The sequence below is a fragment of the Marmota monax genome, unplaced genomic scaffold (assembly GCF_021218885.2).
Source record: "Marmota monax isolate L192 unplaced genomic scaffold, Marmota_monax_Labrador192_F-V1.1 WCK01_AAM20220418_F8-fsc00003, whole genome shotgun sequence".
NCBI classification, from domain to species: domain Eukaryota; kingdom Metazoa; phylum Chordata; class Mammalia; order Rodentia; family Sciuridae; genus Marmota; species Marmota monax.
The window spans coordinates 6,122,821-6,148,902 of record NW_026694084.1 but is presented as its reverse complement, the minus strand read 5'-3'; the positions used below and the strand labels follow the sequence as shown (position 1 = coordinate 6,148,902).

General features: G+C 36.9%; 1 protein-coding gene and 1 non-coding gene across 5 annotated transcripts in view; both read right to left on the bottom strand.

Annotated features, from left to right (window-relative positions):
• Positions 1-26,082, bottom strand: part of Cpq (carboxypeptidase Q) — a 463,439-nt gene that overhangs the window by 7,900 nt on the left and 429,457 nt on the right. The window lies entirely within an intron of this gene.
• Positions 3,193-3,266, bottom strand: Trnaa-ugc (transfer RNA alanine (anticodon UGC)). The gene has a single exon. It is a non-coding gene; the product is annotated as a tRNA-Ala (tRNA).

Genomic DNA, 26,082 nt, shown 5'->3' with positions numbered 1-26,082 from the left:
TGGAAAATCTGATACCACCAGCGAGGATGTTGATAAGCACAGAAGCTGTGAGGGTGGCCTGGTGGCTGTCCCACAGCTTTGTCCCTGTAATTCCGAGGAGACGTCTTATCATGACAGCTACTGATCTAACAGACTGGCATCGAGGGAATTCCTGCATTTCAATTTCTGAGAGCACCTGACATCAGCGTGGGGGGATGTTAACCATCACGAGGGATAAATTGTGGACTCTCTTTTGACGGGTATATGAGCTCTGAACAGAGAATCCTGCAGTGCTTTTTAGAAGTAGAAAGCTGATAGAAGGAGCCTGCTCTGAAGGCTAATATTCTTTCTTGGAAATAAACTACAACATTATTTGGGCAGTTTGCTGTTAGGAAATGATTTCCAAGGGAGGTTGGAAGGACAAGATGTGAAGACATGCTCCTCAGCATTTCAGCCAAGGAGAAGGGAGACAGAGCTGAGAGAGTGAGGGGTTAGAGATAGGGAGGCTAGGGTCAGATTCAAACCTTCTGCTCACTAATTGGGTGACATTGCAAGAATCATGTAAGGCCATTCAACTTGAATTTCTTCCATCATGAAATAGGGCTATCGAAACTCAGTTTCCAAGATGCTTGTGAGGATAGTAGGTATTCAACTAATTCTTTTTTTTAAAAAATAGATCTAATTTATTTATTTATTTTTTATGTGGTGCTGAGGATTGAACCCAGTGCCTCACGTGTGATTGGCAAGTGCTCTACAACTGAGCCACAACTGCAGCCCTCAATAAATTCTTTTAAAAAAATATTTTTTAATTGTAGTTGGACACAATACCTTTATTTTATTTATTTATTTTTATGTGGTGCTGAGGATTGAACCCAGAACCTCACATGTGCTAGGCACGTGCTCTACTGCTGAGCCACAACCCCAGGCCCTCAATAAATTATTTATTAGAGTTATTGTATTTCCACAAGGATGACCCAGATATATATAGCATCATCATCAATTAAATAAAAGTTGAAGAATAAAAATTCTAATTTAATAAATCAAAGTTCTTCAAGAACTTAATTATTATTATTCTTAAAGATGGAACAATTGGATGGTGAGGTCTATTCTATATGACTCTGATTTGGATTATTTGCTGTCTTCTTCCTTCCCTTCTTCCTTCCTCCTCTCCCTCTCTTTCTTATAAACACTCATCTCAAAGAAAATATTTTCCAGCTGTGTGACAGGGTGATGACCAGCCAATGAATATTATAAGAAATTCCCAAGCTGCCCCATACTGTTCACAGTGGATTTCAATCTCCATAAGGAGAGTACAGTAATGACCATGACCTCCATTGGATCAGAACCAGACTGAATCCTGTTAGTTCCTGAAGAGTTGGGTGGGCAAATATACAAAGATTCTACATAGCCTCTTCTCGTGTGTTGACTCTCACTCATCTGTAATCAGTGAGTTTTCATGTAGGAAAATTAAGTAATTTGTGTCATGAGAACGATTTTGAAAGACATTTGAGAGCTTTAAAAGTTTAAATTCAAGTCTGTTATTTTAGCACATCCATGTCTGCTGTGGTACAGCGTGAAGGATGCAGTCAGAGGCAAGCAGCTGTGGAAGATCTTTTTCTCCTTTATAAACAGATCTTGAGCTGTCTGGGGTGCGCAATTGAATTGCAATGGAATGTATCATGGGCATTCCCCTGATCATAATAACTATGGAGTTAGAGAAGAATGTTATGTTCTTAACATATTCTCTACAAGAAAACTTAGTCTCCCTAGGATCCATAAAATGCTAAAAATACATTTAGAATTTAATTAAAATTATTATTTTTCAGCAACATTATCAAGTGAAATAAACCATTATTACCAAAACAATTAGAAAATCAAATCGTGGACTTTGTAGACATTTAATCCCTCTTTTCAAGGGGGTAGTTTAATCCCTACTAAATCTTATTGAAAATTAGAATAAGGAGTAGTTAATTAATAGCTTCCGAACCCATAGCTCCCCAGAAGAGAAGACAACTCAAAAGAGGAAAGAAAAAGGAAAAGAAAACAAAGGGCAAGATGGGAATGGAAAGGAAAGGAAAAACATCCCAAATCAAAACTCCATTAAAGTACTGTTATTTTAGTTTCCAGACTCTTCATTTATCCAAGGACCGAAAAGCTTGTGCTAAAATATTTCAGGTGTGCCATGGGACTGTGTAACTTCCATCTCTTTGCAAAACTTGAACTGGCTGCTGGGATAATTTTGACCACGTGTTTTAACTCAACACCAATACATCTGGGGAACCTCGAGGTCAGAGGGGTCCTGAAGTATGTGATAGCAGTGATTAGTACTACGCTACTCGCAAGGCTAACCAGTACTACATGAAGACGTTCTACATAGGGGAATAAGAGTAGTTACCAGTTGTTGAGTGTTTCCTATGTACCTAGAGCTTTAAACATTATTTTATTTAATTTTCCCAATGATACCAGGAGGAAGTGATCATAACGTGTCATTAACAGATGAAAAATAGATTTGAGTAACTTGTCTAAAGTCATATAGCAGTAAGTGGTAGGAATAGGATTCAGATTCAGGAGTCTCTGTGCCCATTTTCTCCTCATGGATAGGAATTTTTGTTGGAGATACACTGGACCACGAAACAGCTACATTCATAAAATAGACATAAGCAGTCTGGGACCATTTGTCAGAAGATGAATGAGGCCTATAGATCCCTCAGTTTGGGCTAGGCCACACACTGTGGGCCTACCAATCCTCCTGAGATTTCCCTGACCATTTAATATAAAGTCCACCCTTACCTTTGGTCACTTAGTATCTCCCTTGTTCTAATTCTTTTATGTTTTCTTTTTCATAGTTCTTTATTTAGTTTATTTATTTTTGATACCAGGGATTGAACCCAGGGGTGATTTACCACAGAGTCACATCCCTATCCCTTTTTAATCTTTATTTTGAGACAAAGACTTATTAAGTTGCTTAGGGACTCAGTTGCTGAGGCTGGCTTCAAACTTTCAGTCCTCCTGCCTCAGTCTTCTGAATCGCTGGGATTACAGGCATGTACCATCATGCCTGGCTCTATCTTACTTTATTTTTAAACGTCATACACAAAACTATAAAATTTGCACATAATAAGGGGGCATCATATGATATTTCAATACACCATATGATGTATATATTGGGTAATGTTTAAATCAGGCCGAACATTTTTTTTGTGTGTGTGTGTGTGTGTGGTGCTGGGGATTGAACCCAGGGCCTTGTGCATGCAAGGCAAACACTCTACCAACTGAGCTATATCCCCAGCCCTAGCTTAGACATATTTATACCATCAACCGTAAATCATTTCTTCCTGTTGAGGACATTCAATATTTTTTTCTTCCAGCTTTTTAAGGTTTATAGAACATACTTGCTATTTACAGTCATCCCACTGTGCAATGCCACAACAGAGCTTCTTACTCTTATCTAACATAACTTATTGCTCATTGATCAACCTTTCGCCAACTCTCCTACCCCTCTCTACAGCCTCTGGTAACCACCATTCCACTCTTGACCTCTATGAGATCAACTTTTATATTCTACGTCTGAGTGAGATCATGGAGTATTTGTCTTTCTGTGCCTGGTTTATTTCACTTAACCATAATGTTCTCCGGTTCCATCCGTACTGTTACAATTAATAGGATTTTATTGTTTTTATGGGTGAATAGTGTTCCATGTGTATATGTACCACAGTTTCTTCATCCATGCATCAGTTGATGGGCCTTTAGGTTACCTGAAACCATACCTATTCTGTGATGGTTTTATTATTTGTTGCCTATTTTATCTACTAGAATGTAAGCTTCTTAGGAGCAGGGACCTTGTCTTTTTCACTGCAGTCCTCAATGCCTGATATATAACAAATACTCAACAGATGAGTGTTGAACCACTGAACAGATAAATGAATGAATTATTAGACATTTTTCTAATGGGAAAAAGGCCTAGCTTCATTCTCCCTTCCTATAGCAAATTTGATAAATAAGTCCCACTTTCTGGGAATCTATTCTTGCCTTCTGTCTTGAGCAATGATAAATAGGTGCTCCCTACCGAAAACACGTCAGCACCTACTTACATATACAAGCTGAGATCTGGATACTCTCCCATGTACTACAGTGTGTTCCTACTTTTACCACTCTTAAGGAAATTATTCATAACTTGAAAACAAGGTAAAATGGTGGATAGCATGTCCTCTCAATGTCACCCAAGGGCCAAGACTACCCAAAGGTGTTTAGGAGCATGCACTTATTTTGACTCACTACTTACTATCGATTAACTTACAGACTTACAAAACTTGCATATTCATTTATGAGTGCCTAGAAGAGATAAAAATGATCTGTCCCATAGAACAAATAATCCCAGAGGTTACAGTTCATTGGCCTCTAAGACATTAAGCAAATTTTGTCTAACCCAGTAAGTTTTCCTAATTGTTTAGTTAATTGTATAAACTCTACTTTTCAAAAGCTCTTTGAATTGGTCTCAACATCTTACTAATTTTTGTATAAGTCAATGATTGAGTAAAATATTTGATGTGTTCAATTTATATTTGCATTAAAGTCATGATTTTATATCCCAGACAATTTTACTTTACTACCACCCACCTACAAAGCTTAAAAGAACAATCATATTTGAGCTGGGGTTGTAGCTCAGTGGTAGCATGTGTGAGGCACTGGGTTTGATTCTCAGCACCACATGCAAATAAGTAAAATAGAGGTTTATCAACAAATAAAAAAAGTTTAAAAAAGTGAAAAGCATTACACAAATTTAAAAGAACAATCACATTCATAGATTTCATAGGTTTCTTTGTAAAATTTGATTGACTCACAAAATCACCACCCATGATTTTATCCATGATTACCCTAATAAGTAAGAACATTGAACAAACTGGTCACTAACATAAGGACTGGCCTTCATTTAGAAAGCTTGTGGCCCCCTGTATGTAGTGGACGACCTCCCATGTATGAGTGGGGTTGGGGGAAATAAACACATAGATATAAATACATGTTTATGTATGAAGATATGTACATATGTTCATGTGCCTGTGTGTGTAAAATTGGTCTCTTCTTCATCACCTACTCTCTAACCCTGACCCCCATTTGAATACTCTTTCTTTCTTCCTTGGTCTGCTTATTGCCATTCACATGACTCTGGGCTCCTTATCTTTGAGTTTATAGTTGCGTGTGTGTGTATGTGTGTGTGTGTGTGTTTAAATGCGTGTCATGCCGTATGTATTTAAAGACAAACACTCCTTAAGATTTTCTTTTTTTGTTTTCTAACAAAAAAAAACAATATTGGCACTTTTTCTCATGGGGTGATTTGGAATCATACTCATGTTTATTTATTAGTCCCAATATACTGGTTTTCTGCTTTGTCCACACAGAATTTATTCCCATTCTTCCCTCCCAGCCAGATGTCTATACAGTTCTTCACCTCCTGAGCCAGTGTGAATCTTCATAAATACCTTTCTGCGGTTTATCTCATACCTGGGGAATGATGCTCACCAAGAAAACCCCAGTGAAAGCTGTTCTGACAGAGCTCAATGTGAATGCTCAATGCATATGGGTATTTGGACCTGAAAAGACCCTAAAGATTGTTTCCAGGGAGGCATTTATAATGAAAGCTTTACCACCACCATGTTTTTTTTTATAATTATGTTCAAATAGATTTTTTTAAAAAAATTTCTGTCTAGAAAAGCATGGAAGTTACAAAGCCACTGTGTGGTGGAAGGCAAGTTTTAGCAGAAACGGAATTTGAACTTGTCCCCACCTCTTCGTGCCCACCTCCCATTCTGTTGGCAAGCAGAAACAAAGGAATTAGCCATGTGGGAAGTATGTACACATGATGTTTTCTGAATATGGATAATTCAGCAAGGTTGTTTGGCAGTACTGCAGAATTGCCCGGTGATGTGGAGCTCACAACTCGAGTCCCAATTCTCTTGGCCCTAGTGCAATGATTATGGTATTTGAGGCCAACTGTTGACACTCAGTAAAATGAGAGTGGCCAGAGGGAGAATCTAGAAATCCCTGACCTGTGACCTTTACTTCCACATGGCTGAGCCGATAGAGTTTATAAATCCACAGTCTATTATTTAGCGCTTATGCATATAATCTGTAGGGGAAAAGAAATCCTGTATTCTATAAGAGGAAGTCTTGACTGACAGTTCTTTCCAATATGTAGGAAAAAAGAAATGGTTGGAGGCAAGGAGAAAGGGATGTTTTATCTATTCAAAGAAACTTTGGTAAAACTATACTAATAATCAAAAAGGCTGAGTTGCTATGGGATTGAGGGAATAACTTGCTCTGAATAGTGAATTAACTGGATATGAGACAAAGAACAGAAACAAATATTTCTCTATAAGGAGGTCTACTTGAGGATTGATGCTGTTTGGAATTGGAATCAATCTTGAGAACTTGTCAAGGCCCTTCCAGTTATAAAATGCTGTGAATCTGCACTATCCTACCAAGAAGTAGGGCAGGCTAAAATTGTCCTTTTAAAGGGTTCCAGTGTAAATACACAGTGATTAAGCTATGCTGGGTTTCAAAGAGAAATGAAATTATTTTGGAGAGGGAGCATTCAATAAGTTTAGGGGTGATGTCAAAATGGGCAGCCTCACCATCCATAAAATGCCTCAGGGGACCATCATCAGAAGCAGAATTATGGACTGGATGGACCAAGCGTCTGAACTGAAATGGGATTTTTTTTCATTTCTTAATACCACAGTGTCAAGGTCAGGATATGCTGTACCATAGATTGTAGAAGATAAATAAAAGAAAGTTTTCCTACTAAAAGAAATCCTATCTTAAAGGATAAATTAAAATATAACAAAGCTCGAACACTAATGAATAATACGTCTCATGTTCAGGATGGTGTCACATAATTGTGTGCAGAGCCAGATCAGGCCAATTTAGAAAACTGATCTGCATTTTGCTTCTGGATTCTTTCTTTTCTCCATTTTTGTTTATGGGCCATACAACATTGATTTATCCAAAGTAAGTGTGTCTATGCTTTTATGTAAGGCAGTTGGTCACGAAGAGATGACAAACTACTTGGATAGTGTTATGACATGTTAGTTGAGGTTTCCCTCAAATCAGTTTCTGAGGAAAGAATTACAAGGAGAGAAACACAGTGAAAAATCCTTGTCTCAAAGCATAAATCTTAAAGATGGAACAAAGAAAGATGTTGACACTGGTGAAAAATCAGGTAAATATTAGCTCAATTACTCTAATATGCTTTCCTTTTATTTATGCAAATAATGTGTTGTTGTTTTTGGTCACCTCGAAATTTCCCTTTTAATAGCAAAATGCAGCCCCTTGGACTATTGATAAGGGGATGCATTTTTTTTAAATACCAAACCTTCTAAAAATCATTATGCTGCAAGAGAATAAATGAGCTAAACATGAAAAGCTTTGTGAATACCAAAACAAAGAAAAATAAATGTGTGAGAAGGATCCTGGGGAAATGAATATGCTTTTAATGCAAATACATTTCACTTAAAGCAAAATGTTGGTTCAAGGAATATACATTAAATACCAATGCTCATGAAGAGATCCTGGCCCATGACAAAGCATTTGTGGAGAATTTATGAAACTGAGATGCAAATTTAACAGTTAAGTGTATCTAAATTCCCAGTGTTAATTATGGATGACTCTCTCAGGACAATCCTTGCAATAAAGAAACAGTGGTAATTCTCAGGAGTCACCCAAAATGCAATTAAACCACATCTGATTAAATGTTTTTGTGGTGAGATAAACTACAATCTAATTTTTTTATTAAAAAAATAAAAAAGGTTGATGATGAAGGAAGCTAATGGTACTTAGTGGGCTAACATATCACTAGCTGCTCCATTATTCATACTCAAACTCCAGAACAATGGGGTAAGGGTATCAGTGCTTGAGATTCTCTGCCACAGACCCTGAAATAGTTTCCAGGAGTCCTGCTGTTCCACATCCTGAGTCATTTTTCTCAAAAGCTTTTAGGATTCTTGACAGAAAGTAGAAAGTGTGCTGTCCTTCATTAACTAATTAAACTGGTAAGAAGACCTCATTATGGAAGACACGGAACATGAAGCATGAATTATTTCTTGTTTAATTTCACAGAGTTGAGGAATGATCTTCCAGCTGCTGTGGATAGGTTAAATGGCTACCCAGAACGATCACAATATTAACTTCTCACTCATGGCTGCGTCTGTAGCAAGGCAGTCACCAGCAGATTCTTTCACACATGACTTGCATAGATGGTTTGTGGAAAAGGGATCATATTAATTCAACTGATATCTATCTATTGAGCTCCTTCCAACTAAGTGCCAAGTCCCTTCTAGGCGGTGGGGAATCCATGGTGGGCTTAACTTTCCATGTACTCGTTCTCATGGAACTTGCAATCTAGGTGAGTATATCTTGGTGGAAATGAGGCCCACTGGGAAATAAAAGCACATTGAAAACTGCTTGAGACTCTGCAGATGAAGCTTGAAAAGAAAACAGCTTCACCACCCCCAGGGTCCTGATTTAATGCAGTGGTGATAGTTTTGGGGTATGAGTGCCTGGCACAGGATGCTTCAGGATGGGCAGGTACAGGAAGCTGGGAGCCAGCGTTCCCACTTTTCATCTTGGGAGAAAATAACGTATGGTTTAATAATGAAAAAAGGAACAAAACCATAACTATTATCATAGCTAGTACTTACTAAGTACTTTCTATGAGCCATGCCTTGTATTAAACACTTACATGCATTATCTTATCAATATTCCCAGTGATTCTATAATTATTATTACCCTCATTTTACAGATGAGTAAACTTTGGCTTTGAGGTAATAATGATGATCATAAGCACAGGAGTCGAGCGAGAGGGTCTGCAGACCTTTTGTACTTTGTGCTGCTTTCATATATTTCACGTTAAGGGTGAAAGCTGTAGGCGGTGAGCCTTGTCTCCTGTCCCCTTTCCATTCTTTCCTGCTCCAGCCTCAGGAAATCATTGATTTGCTTGCGTCACTGTTGATTACCTTTTCTAGACTCTCACATGTATGGAATCAAACAATAGTTAATCTCTTTTGTTCAGCTTCTTTTCTCAGCACAATTTTGTAGAAATTCATCCGTGTGGTTGGATGGTTTATTTGCTTGCTTGTGGCCACTTCAGTGAGTTCATAGCAACAACTCATCTTCATTTTAATTGTATTTCTAGAATGACTAATGATGTCAAGCACCTTCTTGTGTACTTAATTGGGCATACATGTATCTTCCTGAAGTATTTGTGAAAACAGTTTGCCATTTCTATTAAATTATTGCCTTTTAATTGAGTTGTAAATGTTACAAGTCTTTTGTCAGGTAGGTGTATTTTCTCCTGCGTTTTTCTTAATGATGTCTTCCAAAGAGTGGAAGCTTTTAACTTTGATGAAGTCTACTGTATTAATTCTTTTTAATGATTAAGGTGTTAAATAATGTATGTTAGAAGTCTTTGCCTAACCTGAGGTCAAAAATATTTCTTCTCTATTTACTTCTACAGTTGTCATAGTTTTAGATTTTATGTTTAGATTGTGATCGATTGTGAGTACATTATCATGTATGGTGTGGAGGTAAGGTTAAGACTCATTTTGTTCCCATAAGGTTATCTGTTTCAGCACTATATTCTGTAAAGACTATTCTCTCTCTCATTGAAAATATAACCTTATATTTTTGTAAAAATATGACCATAAATGGATGGCTCTATTCTATCCCATTTATCTGTCTATCCTTATGCCATTATGTCAATACCATCCTACTTTGATTATTGTAAGTTGATAAGATAGAGGAAGTCTTGCAACTTTTTCTTTTTCTTTTTCAAAATTGTTTTGATAGTTCTAGGTTTGTAGAATTTTAACAAAGACTTTATTTTTATTTATTTATTTTTATGTGGTGCTGAGGATGGAGCTAGGGCCTCACTCATGCTGGGCAAGTGCTCTATCACTGAGCTACAACCCCAGCCCCAACACACATAGACTTTAGAATCAGCTCATTGTTTTCTACAACAAAGTCTCCTGGAATTTCAATTGCAATTGCAGAGCATTATGGATCAATTTGGGAAGAACTAACTCTTGACCACATTGAGTCTCTCCACCCATTACTACCAGGCATCTCCAATTATCGGTATCCCTTAAATTACCTGAAATGTTTTGTGATTTTTAGCATTCAAATATCACATATATTTGGTTAATTTATTCTTGGGTATTTCATGTTCTTTTATGTGATTTTTTTTTTGCTAGTTGTTGTTAGAATACAGAAATACATTTTAATTTTTGTATATTGTGACCTTGTTAAATTTACTTAATTCTACTGACATATTTTTGTACCATTCTTAGGATTCTGTGTGTACACAATCCTGTTGTTTAATTATAAATATAATTTTACTTCTTACTTTCCAGCCTGTACTTCTTTATTTATTTTCCTTGCCTAACTGTGCTAGGTGGACCTTCAGTATAATGTTGAATAGAAGTGTTGAGAATGGAAATCCTGTCTTATTCCCCATCTTGGAGGACATCATTGGTCTTTTATAAATAAACTGTAGATTTTCAAAGATGCCTCTTTTTTTTTTTTTTGATCATGAATGGGTATTGAATGTTGTTCAATGTTTTTGTGCATCTCCTGAAATTATAATACTTTTCTCCTTTCTTCTTAAGTGGGATGAAGTGTTGTTATGGCTTAGATATGAGGGGTCCCCCGAAGCTCAAGTGTGAGACAATGCAAGAAAGTTTAGAGCTGAAATGGTTGGGTTATGAAAGCCTTAAACTAATCAGTGCATTAATCACCTGTTAGGGATTAACTGGATGGCAACTGTAGGCAGGTATGGTATAGCTTGAGGAGATGGGTCCCTAGGGGCATGAATTTGGGTTTGTATTTTGTCCTTGTTGAGGGAAGAGCTCTTTCTCTCCAATTCCTGATTTCCATGCCCTGAAGTGCTTTCTTCTACCATGATGTCCAGCTTCACCTCGGACCCAGATGGAGTCAGCTGTCTATGGACTGAGACCTCTGAAATCGTGAGCCCCAAGTAAACTTTTCCTTCTCTGTGTCACTCTTGCAGGTCTTTTGGTCACAATGGCAAACAAGCTGACTAAAACAAGGGCATTGATTGATTAAAAAATGTTAAACCAACCTTAAATTCTAAGATAAATGCCACTTGGACATCATATATTATTCTTTCAACATATCTCCAAAGTTGATTTCCTATTTTGTTAAGGATTTTTCTATGTCCATGAAGGATATTGGCTTTTCGTTTTGCTATATCTTTGTTTAGTGGTGGTATCAGTATAATATGGGCCTACAAAATGTGTTGAAAAGTATTTACCTTCTCCTCTGTTAATGGCTGTTGTATACTATTGTTATTATTTATCCCTTAAATGTTTGATATAATTAACTAGGGAACTACTTAGGCCTGGGGTTTTCTTCCAGTGGAGGTTTTTATCTATTAATTCAATTTGTTTAGTTTATAGGCTATGTAGGTTCTTTATTTCTTCTTTGAATAGGTATTTGTAATTTGTGATGGTTAAGGAATTTGCTCATGTCATCAGTCATTGAATTTATTGATGTATATTTGTCTCTTAATATCATTTTAATGACATACCAATGATGTGCCCTATTTCATACCTGATATTGGCAATTTACATCTTCTGACTTCTTATTCAATTCCATGCTGGTCGGCAAACATCCTACACATGATTTCAGTCCTTTTAAATGTTTTTCGATTGCTTTTATGACCCAGCATGTGATCTTTTGTGGTGAATGCTCCATCTGTACTTAAAAAGAATGTGTGTCCTGCTACTGTGGAGCCCAGGGATTTATAACACCAGCTTCACCAAGTCAGTTGACAAATCTTCCATGTCCAGACTGAGATGCTATCTATTTGTTCTAACAATGACTGAGAAATGGATATTGAAATCTCTAACTGCAGCTATAAATTTGTCTATTCTTTCAATTCTGTCCATTTTTCATTCATATATTTTTTGAAGATTTGCAATGTGGTGCATTCACATTTAACATTTTTATGTCTTACTGATGAATAGATTATTTTATCATGATGAAATGTCATTCCTCCTCTATAATATTCTTTATTTTGAAGCCTACTTTTTCAGGCAGTACAGTTATGGTAGCTTTCACATATTCAAAAAATGTTGTATATATTTTTTCTGTCAATTTACATCTAACCAGTGCCTTTATGTATAAAATGTGGTTTTTGTAAACAGCATATAATGGGATCAGACTTTTTTAATTGCTTGATAATTTCTGTCTTTTAACTGACGTGTTTAGTTCATTTATGTTAATGTAACTATTGATATGATTTAATTTAAACCCACCACCTTAATATTTGTCTTCTATTTCTTCTTTTTGCCATTCTTATTTTAATGTATCTTTTTTTGAATGGTGACAATAGCACTTTCATTTTAACTTATCACAGTCTTCATTAAATATCATGTACTTCACATATTTAAGAATCTTCTATTTCTTCTCCCTTGCCCTTTATGGTGTTATTATTAAACATTGTATTTCTTCATATATTTATATACCACACATATATCATTACTATTTTTTGCTTTAAATAGTGAGCTAATTTTTAATGTTTAAAGGTACTTTAAAAGCAAAAATCCTTTTTATGTTAACTCAAAATTTATCTGTTTACCAATTCTTCTCTTTTTTAAAGATCTGAGTACCCATCTGGCATTATTTTATTTTGACTTGACAAATTTCAACATTTTGGGTGGCATAGGTGTTCTGGTGAAGAATTTGTCCATAATTTTGTTTGTGTAAAAATTCTTAATTTCACTTTCATTTTTGAGGAATGTGTATGCTGATTATTCTGGGCTGGCAGTTTTTTGTTAGAGCACTTCAAAGATGTCTTCCTTTGTTTCTCTAAGACATTATATTTTCTCAAAAAATCATTGATTACTGTTATCTCTTTCTCTTTTATGTAATGTGTTTCTACTCTTGGGAAGCTTTTAAGATATTTATTTATTGCTGCTTTCCAGGGAGTTGATTATAATGGTTTTCTTGTTCTTCCTGCTGGGTTTTATTGAACTTCTTGAATATGAGAACTTATAGTTCTTATTACATTTGGAAAAAATTTCAGGCATTAATTACTCAATTTTTTCCCCTGCCACTACCCTGTAATTTTCTGGGACTCTGTTTACACGTTATGCTGCTTGAGGTTGTCTCAGAGGTCACTAAGACTCAGTTCATTGTTATTTTTTTTTCCTTTTTTGTCTTCAGTTTTAATTGCTTCTATTGTTATGTTTTTAAGTTCACCAGTGTTTCATTGGACTCAATCTGCTGTTGAACCCATTAAGTGAATTAATTTTTTTAAAAATTTAGTTATAGAATTCCATTTGACTCTTTTTATAGTTTCCATTCTGCTTTTCATTATGTTTTTGATTTCCCTTAAATCCATATTCCTTGTCTGCCAGTTTCATCATCACTATCATTTCTAGGTCTGCTTCTTTGACTAAATGATTTCTTATGGGTCACATATTCTTGCTTATTCATATGTCAAGTAATTTTTGATTAGATGGTAGATATTGTGAACTTTATATTGTTGAATGTTTGGATTTTCTTGTCTTCTTTTAAAGAGTGTGGAGTATTATTTTGGTAGTTATAGATGTGGTTGATCCCTTCAAGTTTTGTTTTTAAGTTTTGGTAGGAGGAGTCTAACACAGTCTCAATCTAATTTAGCCCTACTCTTAAACTGTGGCCTTTCTGGGGTCTCTGTTAATATGTCATATTCAACAAGTTCTTTCCACTTTAGCTGAAAATTTTACCAGCTCTGTGGGATCTGGGACTTTTTCAGCCTGTAGATCCCTGGTAGCTATTCTTTGCTGAGGCTTGTAGAATTTTACCCAAGCATGCTCATTTTGGTATTCAGCTGGAGACTCAAGGGGACCTTCATGCATATTTCTGGAGCTTTTTCTGTGTAGCCCTATCCTGTCTGGCATTCTGTTGTACAAAATATAGCTGTCGCAAACTCCCTGAATTCTAATCTCTGTCTCTGCAATTTAATCAGTCATGGTCCAAAATGTGCCTGTAGGCAGAAAACTAGGGCAATTGTAGGGCTCCTCTTTTCTTTCCTTTATCTCAAGGATCATAGGCCTCACCTTCCTGTTGTCCAATGAACGAAGATAGTTGTTTGATATAATTTGTCCAGTTTTCCCCTGTTTTGTTTTTTTTTAATGAAAAAGGACAATTCCAATGCAGTTTCTCTTTTATGACCCAAGGCAGAAATTCTTATTAGCTTTTTTTTGGGGGGATGAGGGTGGAGAGTACTGGGGATTGAACTCAGGGACACTTAACCACTAAGCAACATCCCTAGCTGTATTTTGTATTTTATTAGAGACAGGGTCTCTCTGACTTGCTTAGCGCCTCACTAAATTGCTGAGGCTGGCTTTGAACTTGTGATCCTCCTGCCTCTGCCTCCTAAAGTCCTGGGATTACAGGCATGTGCTACTGTGTCCGGCTATCTTATTAGCTTTTTTAAAAGGTAGAAAATATTTCAAATGTTGCTCTTGCTCTTACATCTCAGTGTCTGATAGCTGCTTTACTTGTCAGCATGGTACTGTTGTTAATATCAAAACTTACAGAGTCAGTGTGGCTGAATCTGAATCCTGACTCTGCATATAATAGCTTAAAACATGGAGTATGATATTTTATTACTCCTAGCCTTAGTTTTTCCATGCATAATATAGGAATGATAAATAATCATATCTACATCTTAGGTTTGAGTTTTAGTGAGTTAGAGTTAGACTATTGCTTGGCACATGATCATGGTAGTTATGGTTAATATTGTTATTACTAATCATCAAAAGGCCAGTGAGTTGATTTCTATATGACTGAGGCTTCATTTTAGAGGGGGCTCATGCAGATAATCAGAGAAAATTAGTCAACAAAATCATCTAATATTGTTTTACATAATATCATCACATAATACCTTTTTAAAATTTATTTTTTTAAAAAAATGATAGCAGAATGAATTACAATTCACATTACACATATAGAGCACAATTTTTCATACCTCTGGTTGTATATAAAGTATGTTCACACCAATTAGTGTCTTCATACATGTACTTTGGATAATGATGTCCATCTCATTCTACCATCATTGCTAACCCCCTACCCCCCCTTCCCCTCCCACCCTTCTACCCTATGAAAGGTTTGTCTACTCCTCCCATGTTCCCCTTCCCTACCCACTATGAGTCAATCACCTTATATCAGAGGAAAAAAATTGGCATTTGTTTTATGGGAATTGACTAACTTCACTTAGCTTTATCTTCTCCAACTCTATCCATTTACCTGCAATGCCATGATTTTATTCTCTTTTACTGATGAGTAATATTCCATTGTGTGTAGATGCCACATTTTTTTAATCCATTCATCCTGAAGGGCATCTAGGTTGGTTCCACAGTTTAGCTATTGTGAATTGTGCTGCTATAAACATTGATGTGGCTGTGTCCCTTTAGTATGCTATTCTTAAGTCTTTTGGGTATAGACCAAGGAGAGGGATAGCTGAGTCAAATGGTGGTTCCATTCCCAGTTTTCCAAGAAATCTCCATACTGCTTTCCATATTGGCTGCACCAATTTTTAGTACCACCAGCAATGTTTGAGTGTATCTTTTAATCCCCACATTCTCACCAATACTTACTGTTGTTTTTCTTCATAATAGCTGCCTTTATGACTAGAGTGAGATGATATCTTAGAGTAGTTTTGATTTGCATTTTTCCAATTGCTAGTGATGATTAATATTTTTTCATATATTTGTTGATTGATTGTATATCATCTCTGAGAAGTGTCTCTTCAGGTCCTTGGACCATTTATTTGATTGGGTTATTTGTATTTTTGGTGCTTAGCTTTTTGAGTTCTTTATATACCCTTGAGATTAGTGCTATCTGATGTGTGAGGGGTGAAAATTTGCTCCTGAGATGTAGGCTCTCTAGTCACCTCACAGACTGTTTCTTTTGCTGAGAAGAAACTTTTTAGTTTAAGTCCATCCCATTTATTAATTCTTGGTTTTAATTCTTACACTATAGGAATCTTATTAAGGGAGTTGGGCCTAATCTGACATGATGAAGATTAGGGCCTACTTTTTCTTCTATTAGACACAGTCTTTGGTTTAATTCCTAGGTTCTTGATCCACTTTGAGTTGAATTTTATGTAGGGTGAGATATAGGGATTATTGCATATGGATTTCCAGTTTTCCCAGCACCATTTGTTGAAGAGGCTATCTTTTCTTCAAAGTATGTTTTTGGCACCTTTGTCTAATATAAGATAATTGTAATTTTGTGGGTTAGTCTCTGTGTCCTTTATTCTGTACCATTGGTCTACCAGTCTGTTTTGGTTATTTAAAAAAATTCTCTACCCCATCTCTCACAGACAATCCATAAATAGCAAGTAACTTTAAACTCCTAGGCTGAGAACGAAAGAGTTTTGACAATATCTAAGGGCATTATGACTGTGCCTTGTTCATTATGTTTCCATCCAGGTTAGCAATGAAAAACGCATATGTGTACTGAATTTCTAACAATGAGATTTTATTGGAACTGCACCAGTGGCAATAGATCAGTAAAAGAAGATGGTAGTGAATCTGCTTGTAAAGTGAAGAGTCTTTTATAGAGCAATGATTATCCACTAATTTATCTATGCCGTAAATCTAGATTTGGGTACAGAGGGTCTATAAATGGGTTGTATGTAGAATGATGTTACTTTCAAAGACCGGGCTTGGCTCCCTTATATGGCTGCCTTCAACCACACGAGCTGTTCCTATAGGGAAATTCTCCCTGGAGATTTGAGGAAGTTCTTGGGAAAGAGATCTCTATATCTACTTGCGTGAGGCACAGGTTTGTTAATCATTTGTGTATGTGTTTAACCAGCCTTGATATGGGTCATGCATCCAAGATTCAAAAATGGATTGAAGTTTTAGCTTAAACAGATATCTTTGGTATTTGCTCTGCAAATCATGCATGTGCTGCCTCCAGTATTCTATCTTAAGAATAGTCTTTCCTCATGTGCCCATAGGGCACCTCCATCTTGGTCCTGGACTAAAATGGCTAGTTGCCAGGTGACCTTGGTAGAGATATTGGCCTGATCTGAAGTTCATGTCTCATAAATGTTTAATGATAGTCATGGGAGAATAAATGGATAAAGAAGCAATTAAAACCAATATTTCTGACTAGATACTGCAATTAAATTAGATTCCTACACAGTATTTTAGCTTTTGATGGAGTACCATGGTGCAGGGGTTTGTATGCCATCACTGATCTGGCATAAAAAAATTAATATCAGAGAATAACACACCACCATCATTTCTGAGTCATCTAACAGCATGCAACTTAGGCATAATACTTTGAATTTTAGTAATGTTTCCTCCAGAAAGGATCAATGTTTTTGTTTTCTTATGTATCTTCTCAATATTTTCATAAGGAAAGAAGGAATTCTGCATTCCTTTCTTTTGAGAGAGAGAGAGAGAGAGAGAGAGAGAGAGAAAGAAAGAGAGAGAATGAATCATTTATTTGCTTGAGATCATGCAGTGACACCTAACCTAGGAAGACCATGGGCTTTTGAATAACAGTCTTGATACTTTTCTGCTAGATCAGGATCAGCAAGGTATTTTCATAAAGGGCCAGAAACTAAACATTTTAGTTTTGGAGGGTCATACGATCTCTGTTGCAAGGCAACTACTCAACTGTGTGGTTACAGCATGAAAACAATCATGGACACATGTAAATATGGTTGAATAAGCATGGTTGTTATAAGACTATATATTATTTATTTCTAGAGTATGCTATATATAAAAATAATGTGCTATATTAATATATATGTATGTTAAATAATCTATATGCACTTTGTTTTAAGCCAGAATAGGCATGGACTGTGGCCATAGTTTATTAACTTTACTACTAAATATGACTCAAGCTAAATGCTACCTTAAACTGAATGGCCATTATATGACATGAGGTTGTGACACCTGTATGTACTTCCTAAATTATCACTTGAGCTTCACAACAATACTGCTCAGTAGGCTGTTAATGACTTTCCATTTGATATGTGAAGAAACTAAGATGCTAATGCCCTTGTCCAAGGCCACATGGTTACAAGTAAAGTGTGAAAATTACAGAACCAGTCTCCTGGCTTGTGACATTTCTCCTCTGTGACTTGTTCCATGGGAACTTCTTACCTAAGCCTTCATTTCCACTTGAGGAAATCAAATCAGTGGAGCGGCTGAATGACTTGGGTGGGATCAGCGGTCTGTGAGTGACTGAGCCAGGACTAGGACTACCATCTGTTGGCCCCCAGACTGGTCTTCTGCTCCTTCACATTATTGTGAACGTTTTTCAGGAGGGAAATAAAACCTTGGACTGGATAAATTAGTAGTATGTCTATTGTAGTTCATTCTTTCAACTTCCTGAAGTGATACCATTTTATAAATGATTGTTTTGATGTACTAAAAGTATCCAAATATAAAATAAATGATTTTTGTTTCACTTTGTCTTTTTGAATATCTACTTTACATTTATTTAATTATTATTATTTTGATGCTTGGGATTGAAACTAAGGTCATGCCTATGCTAGGCACATGCTATACCACTGAACTACACCTCTGTCCTCTTTGATTATCTAAATATCAAATCCCAATCCAGATTATAAAATTCTTATTGACACTCTGCAGTACCCTGAGTTAAATTTTATTATTTCCCAGCATTTTAAAATGATGGGTGTGAATCATGATTCCTAGGGTCTCTTCTAGCTCTGCCCAAACAAGAAGAGGACAAGGTGACCAACCCTCTTGTTTGCCTGTGATGGAGGGGTTTCCTGGAACACAGGACACCGAATGCTAAAACCAGAAAAAGTCCCAAGCAAACTCGAATAATTTGATCACCTTAATTGCTGGATAAATAATTGCCGAATGAATTGATTACTACCCATAACTCTGCATCCCTGGAGGTGATGATCCTTTTGTGGAATAGGAACTGAGGAACTGGGGGAAAGACCAGGAGGGCTGTTCAGCTTCCTAGCAACATTTGAGCAAAGAGGGTCTCATCACTTTATAGAAAACCAGACCCAACTTTATTAAAATATCACAGGGTATCTATAAGAGACTGGTCCAAAGAAAAATATAAATCAGTTTGGATAATTAGTGCTACACTCTCACTCACTGGCAAAAAATGTATTGCCACTTAACCTACAAAATATATAAACAAAGAGGGCATTTACCTCCACCCATAACAGAAAACACATGAAAGGGCTTAGCTGAAGTTGATCCTCCACCTTGAAATTATGCCCCAGTTCCTGGTGATTACCAAGTCCTGGATTCAGTGGAGCATCCAGTTGCCAGCACAGGAGCCACAGCAAGTCCAGGAGGTAGTGCCAGGTTTCCAGACTCTGCATCTGAGCCCATAGCCAAATGAAACCCTCTTGAGATTCTCTTAGGCCTCCTGTCATGTCTACCTGTTTCTGATGAAACTGGTTTTGCAAATGCAGGCTGGTCAAGGAGACTTGCTCTGGATTTCTCAGCTTTGGGGGAAGGAATTTCTGTTGTTATCCCATTAGAATCCTTCCAAAGTTACTCTGTTATTGATAGAGTTAATGTTCTTTTGAAGGGACTTCATTTATATCACAGGTCAGCCACCATCTATGCAAAAGTAAACCCTAGAAGAATTCCCAGCCCAGCAGTGGAATAGTTTCTAACATACTAGTTAAGCATTAAGAACTGCAAATGACCAAAAATTCTGGAAAAAGCAGTGTGAAGGATCTTCAGACTTTTCCTATAGAAACACTGAAAACCCCCATTCTGATTTTTCAGTTACATCTGGTGACTGTTTATTTAAGACCTTGGTTAGAAAAATTCCGTTTACTTATGCATCAGTGAATTCTGTTGCCATTACAGGCTGGCCAAACTCAGTAATGAGCCTGGCTGGCTCTTATTTCAGAGTCTGAATTAGCATCTGCAGGGGACTCTCCTGACTGTCAGGCTGTCTTCAGGAATTCAGACATCTAGCTTCATTATGGATCTGTCCCCCTCTACTTCTTCCTGGCCACGGAGAGCCTGTAATTCTTCAGACCTGGATGTCTCTGACTTTTTTCCTCCATAATTCTTGCTTTGGCCTTCACTTTTTCTATTTCTTTTTTTGAACCCATTACTCAAGTCCATATTATTTCTTTTTCTTTCTCCTTTCTTCCCTTCTGCTTTTTCCTTGACCCCTTCTCCCTTTCCAATATATCACCTGTCAACTTCACCCATTTTTCTTTGCTATTTTACTCTCTCCTTTTAAGTGTCCTTGTCTTTGTTACCTATTTTTTTCCCTCTCTTTTGCAACTTGTGCTTTGAATTCCACTTGGAATTTCTTTAAGCATTTTAAAAGCTGATTGTAACCATGTTTTATTTTTAATAAACTTTGATTTTTAAAGTAGAAACTCCATTTCCTTAGTGTGCTATGGAAAAGAGGTAAAGACATAAATTAGCAGGAACTGGCTGAGATGGGGAATGGAACGCCAATTTGTAGCTCTGTGACAGACTGAATATGAAGCAGGTGGTGGGGAGCGGGGATATATACCTACATCCAGCACAGCACACACTGTCCATCAGTAACACACAGCCTGTCTGTGCCCAGAGGAAAGCAATTTATCCTCCACTGAATGCCAAAAGAAAGCTGTGTAAGATACTGATCAAGTATTTGTAGAAGCAATTGAAAACTGTCAGAGAGCCTTTTTGAAACTGCCATGAAGTCCAGTTTCAGCAACACACAAACCTGAGTCAGCTGAGGATAGTCCTACTGGGCAACTGATGTCTGTGCCTTGGCTGAAGGCCTCTGGTGTATCCTCCGGATCTCCAAACATTGTGCTAACATAAAAATCTGAGCAACACTGGCCCTACTAGCTAGAGTAAAATTGCTTCTGGTTGATAGGCCTTCAATAGCTTTTCTGAGGTTTTGGCAGACTAACACCTGCCAATACAGCTTTTGATTACAAAACACAACAGTTGGGCAGTGCAGGTAACAATAATTATCTCGGTAATTAGATTCTGTCATGCACTGTATAGTCCTGGTGCAAACAGAAGAGGCACCAGGAGTACCTTTACCGCACTTGGTCTTCTAGTGAGTGGGACGCTAACAAGCTCTTCCTGAAACAATGAGAAAGCAGATTGCCTCTGTTTTCATACCTCCTTCCTCCCCTTTCTGGTTCAGCAAATTTCAGTTGTGTTGCAGAACAAAAAAGAAAGGAGAAAGCTGTAAACAAGCACTGCAGATGGAAACTGTCCAGGAAGAAATCCAGTTTCTGTCTTGTGCTCTGTGCATTTCAAAATGGAAATGCTACACTCATTAAACTGCCCATTAAGCAAACAATACAGGGAAACAAGATGGGGTTTAGGAAGCTGGGAGGGAGGAGAAGAGGCAGGTCAGAGAGAGAGGAAATGAAATGAGGGCATCGTTTTTAAAGGAGACTGCAAAATGTTCAATCAGAGAAAGGAACAGTGCTTGCACAGATTTCACCAGAGTGAAGGAGTGCATCATTTCAACATTGACAACTGGGGGTAACATCTCTACTGCAGCCACTCACAACTCTGTGGGTGTCTGACAAGACAGGCATGAGTCTAGGTAATAGTATGACTTCCTGGTAGTGTGTTTAGCATATTAGCATAAGAGATGAATAAATACTTGATATATTGACTTGGCATCGAGAAATATGTTGGGTCCATGAAAGCAAACATGGTTCCCTGTAGCCAAAACAGAGACACAGAAAAGGGAGAAGTAAAACACTGAATCCTTACTATGGGTCTTGTACCTCTCCACATTGTCTCGTTTAATCCACAAAACACATGGGTGCTGTAGGTATTAGGCTTGGTTCACAGAAGAGCAGAAAAAGACACAAGAAGATATAAAAAATAATCCAAGTTCACAGACCTGCTCAACAGTAGAGCTACAATTTTAGGGCAAATTTTCTATGGCTCTACTCTGCCATACTGCCTTATAGAACACAGTTCTAAAAGGAAAGGAAACCAGCGCTTATGGATCACCAGTATGGGCCAACTACTTTGGAACACACTTCTCATGTTCTCCTGTAATTTCAGCTTTATCAACACACAGACAATTTGACACACAGCATGGGGCCCCTTTGAAGGACAATGCAAATCTCCACCACCACATTTACACAGATCTGGTGCCTGGCTTGGGAGTATGATGAAATCCCCAGGCTTGGCATCCCTCTGGAACAGGGAAATCTCATCAGAAGACCAGAGGCAAGCTCTGGAAAGAAATAGGGTGGGACCACTCCTTCAGACCAGCAGTGGGAGCTGGAGCCCAGATCCAGCCCAGAATGCCCACACCAGCCCTCCCTGGACCCATGCTTTCTGTAAGCCTGGTTCACCCCTCCCCCAGCAGGGCAGACACCCACCAGAGCCTAGGTTCTGGTGAAGGACCACCACTTCCGACCAGAAGACCACTGAGGGAAGTCAAGCCCAGTGGTCCAGATCCACCCACACCAACTTGCTCAGGACCCAGATCCAGGATGCAGTAGCATTCACTGAGGGACACCAGCAGGGTCTGGAAGCCCAACATCAAGGTGAGGTACAGACAATCTGCACAGTACTACAAGAATATAGGGAAGAAACTGTAACATCTCAGATCCACTCTGCAAGAAAGGAAGACACATAGACAACATGAAAAAACAAGGGGGGAAAGTACCCCAAACAAACCAGGACACTACAAGAACAGAACCCATGGACAGCAAAGTTGATGAAATGTCAGAGAAGGAGTTCAGAAGGTTCATAATTAAAATGATCTGTGAATTAAAGAATGACCAAAATGAGCAAATACAAGCAAAAAGTGATCAACAATGAGGTAAGAGAGCAAATACAGTTAGCAAAAGATTACTTCAAGTGAGAGATACAAACTCTGAAAAAAAAAGCCAGCCAGAAATCCTTGAAATGAAGGATACAATAAATCAAATAAAAAACTGAATAGAAAGCATAAGCAACAGACTAGATCACTAGGAAGAAAGAAAGTCAGATAATGAAGACAAAGTATACAATCTGGAAAATAAAGTTGATCACACAGTGAAGAAAGTTAGAAACCATGAACAGAACATCCAAGAATTATGGGACAGCAGCAAAAGAACAAATCTAAGAGTCACTGGGATAGAGGAAGGCACAGAGTTTCAAACCAAAGGAATGTACAATATCTTCAATGAGATAATATCAGAAAATTTCACAAGCATGAAGAATGAATTGGAAAACCAAATACAAGAGGCTTACAGAACAACAAATGTACACAATTACAACAGATCTACACCAAGGCACATTATAATGAAAATGCCTAGCATACAGAATAAGGATAGAATCTTAAAAGCTGCAAGAGAGAGGAATCAGATCACATATTGGGGGAGACCAATTTGTATCTCAGCAGTTTTCAACCCAGACCCTCAAAGCCAGGAGATTGGTGGAACAAAATATACCAAGCTCTGAAAGAAAATGGATGTCAACCAAGAGTCTTATATCCAGCAAAATTAAGCTTTAGATTTGATGATTAAATAAAAACCTTCCATGATAAACAAAAGTTAAAAGAATTTACAACTAGAAAACCTGCACTACAGAACATCCTCAGCAAAATATTCAAGAAGAGAAAATGAAAAACAATAATGAAAATCAGCAGAGGGAGGGGTTACACTAAAGGAAAGTATAATCAGAGGAGAAACCAAGTCATGTTAAATACCAAAAATAAACAAAAATGGCTGGGAATATAAATCATGTCTCAATAATAACCCTGAATATTAATGGCCTAAACTCACCAATTAAAAGACATAGACTAGCAGATTGGATAAAAAAAAGAAAAGACCCAACAATATGCTGCCTCCAAGAGACTCATCTCATAGAAAAAGACATTCACAGACTGAAGGTGAAGGGTTGGGAAAAATAATACCACTCACGTGGACTATGGAAGCAAGCAAGGGGTTTCCATCCTCATATTAAATAAAGCCGACTTCAAACTAAAGTCAATCAAAAAGGATAAAGAAGGATACTACATACTGTTCAAGGGAACCATATACCAACAAGACTTAACAATTATAAATATATATGCCTCAAACAACGGAGAAGCTCTGTTCATCAAACAAACTCTTCTCAAGTTCAAGAGTCAAGTTGACCACAACATAGTAATTTTGGGTGATTTAACATACCTCTTTCATCACTAGATAGATCTTCCAAACAAAAGCTGAACAAAGAACCTACAGAACTCAATAATACAATCAATAACTTAGACTTAATTGACATATATAGAATATTCTAACCTTCAATAAGAGAATATGCTTTTTTCTCAGCAGCACATGAATCCTTCTCTAAAATAGACCCTATACTATGCTACAAAGCAACTATTAGAAAATATAAAAACGTAGAGATACTACCCTGCATTCTATAAGATCACAATGGAATGAAATCAGAAATCAATGATAAAATAAGAAATAAAATCCACTTCAACACCTTGAGACTAAATAATATGCTACTGAATGAACAATGGGTTACAGAAGACATCAAAGAGGAGATTAAAATTTTTTTAGAGGTGAATGAGAACACAGATACAACATATCGAAATCTCTGGGACACTATGAAAGCAGTTCAAAGAGAAAGGTTCATTGCATGGAGTTCATTCCTTAAAAGAAGAAAAAGTCAACAAATAAATGACTTAACATTACATCTCAAAGCCCTAGAAAAAGAAGAACAAATCAACACCAATAGCAGCAGAAGACAGGAAATAATTAAAATTAGAGCTGAAATCAATAAAATTGAAACAAAAGAAACAATTGAAAAAATTGACAGAACAAAAAGTTGGTTCTTCTTGGGGCTGGGGTTGTGGTTCAGTGGTAGAGCACTTGCCTAGCATGTGTGAGGCACTGGGTTCGATTCTCAGCACCACATATAAATAAATAAAGGTCCATGAACAACTAATAAAAAAAAATTTTTTTAAAGTTTGTTCTTTAAAAACTAAATAAAATTGACAGATCCTTAGACATGCTAATGGAGAGAAGGACAGAGAAAACTCAAATCACTAACATACTTGATGAAAAAGGAAATATCACAGCAGATGCTACAGATATACAGGAAATAATTAGAAATTATTTTGAAAAATTTTTTAGAGGTGAATGAGACACAATTACAACAGATTATCGATATAAAATAGAAAATATCGAAGGCATCAACAAATTTCTAGAGTCATATAATTTGCCCAAATTGAATCAGGGATGATATACACAATCTAAACAGATCAATTTCAAATGACGAAATAGCAGATGCTATGAAAAGACTACCAACCAAAAAAGCCCAGGACCAGATGGATACATAGCTGAGTACGACAAGACCTTTAAAGAAGAACTAATACAAATACTCTTCAATTTATTTCAGGAAATAGAAAAAGAGGCAGAACTTCCAAACTCATTTTATGAGGCCAATATCACTCTGATTACAAAACCAGGCAAAGACACATCAAAAAAAGAAAACTTCAGACCATTATCTCTAATGAACATAGATGCAAAAATTCTCAATAAAATTCTGGCAAATTGAATATAAAAACATATCAAAAAGATCGTGTACCACAATCAAGTGGGATTCATCGCAAGGATGCAAGGTTGGCTTAACATATGGAAATCAATAAATGCAATTCATCACATCAACAGACTTAAAGATAAGAATCATATGATCATCTCAATAGACACAGAAAAAGCATTTGACAAAATACAGCACCTGTTTATGTTCAAAATACTAGAAAAATTAGGGCTAACAGGAACATATCTCAACATCATAAAAGCTATCTATGCTAAGCCCCAGGCCAACATCATTCTAGATGGAGAAAAATTGAAGGCATTCCCTGTAAAAACTGGAACAAGACAGGGATGCCCTCTTTTACCACTTTTTATTTAACATAGTTTTTGAAACATTGGCCAGAGCAAGTAGACAGATGAAGGAAATTAAAAGAGATACCCATAGGAAAAGAAGAACTCAAATTGGCACTATTTGGTGATGATATGATTTTATATCTAGAAGACCCTAAAAATTCCACCAGAAAACTTCCAGAACTAGTAAATGAATTCAGCAAAGTGGCAGGATA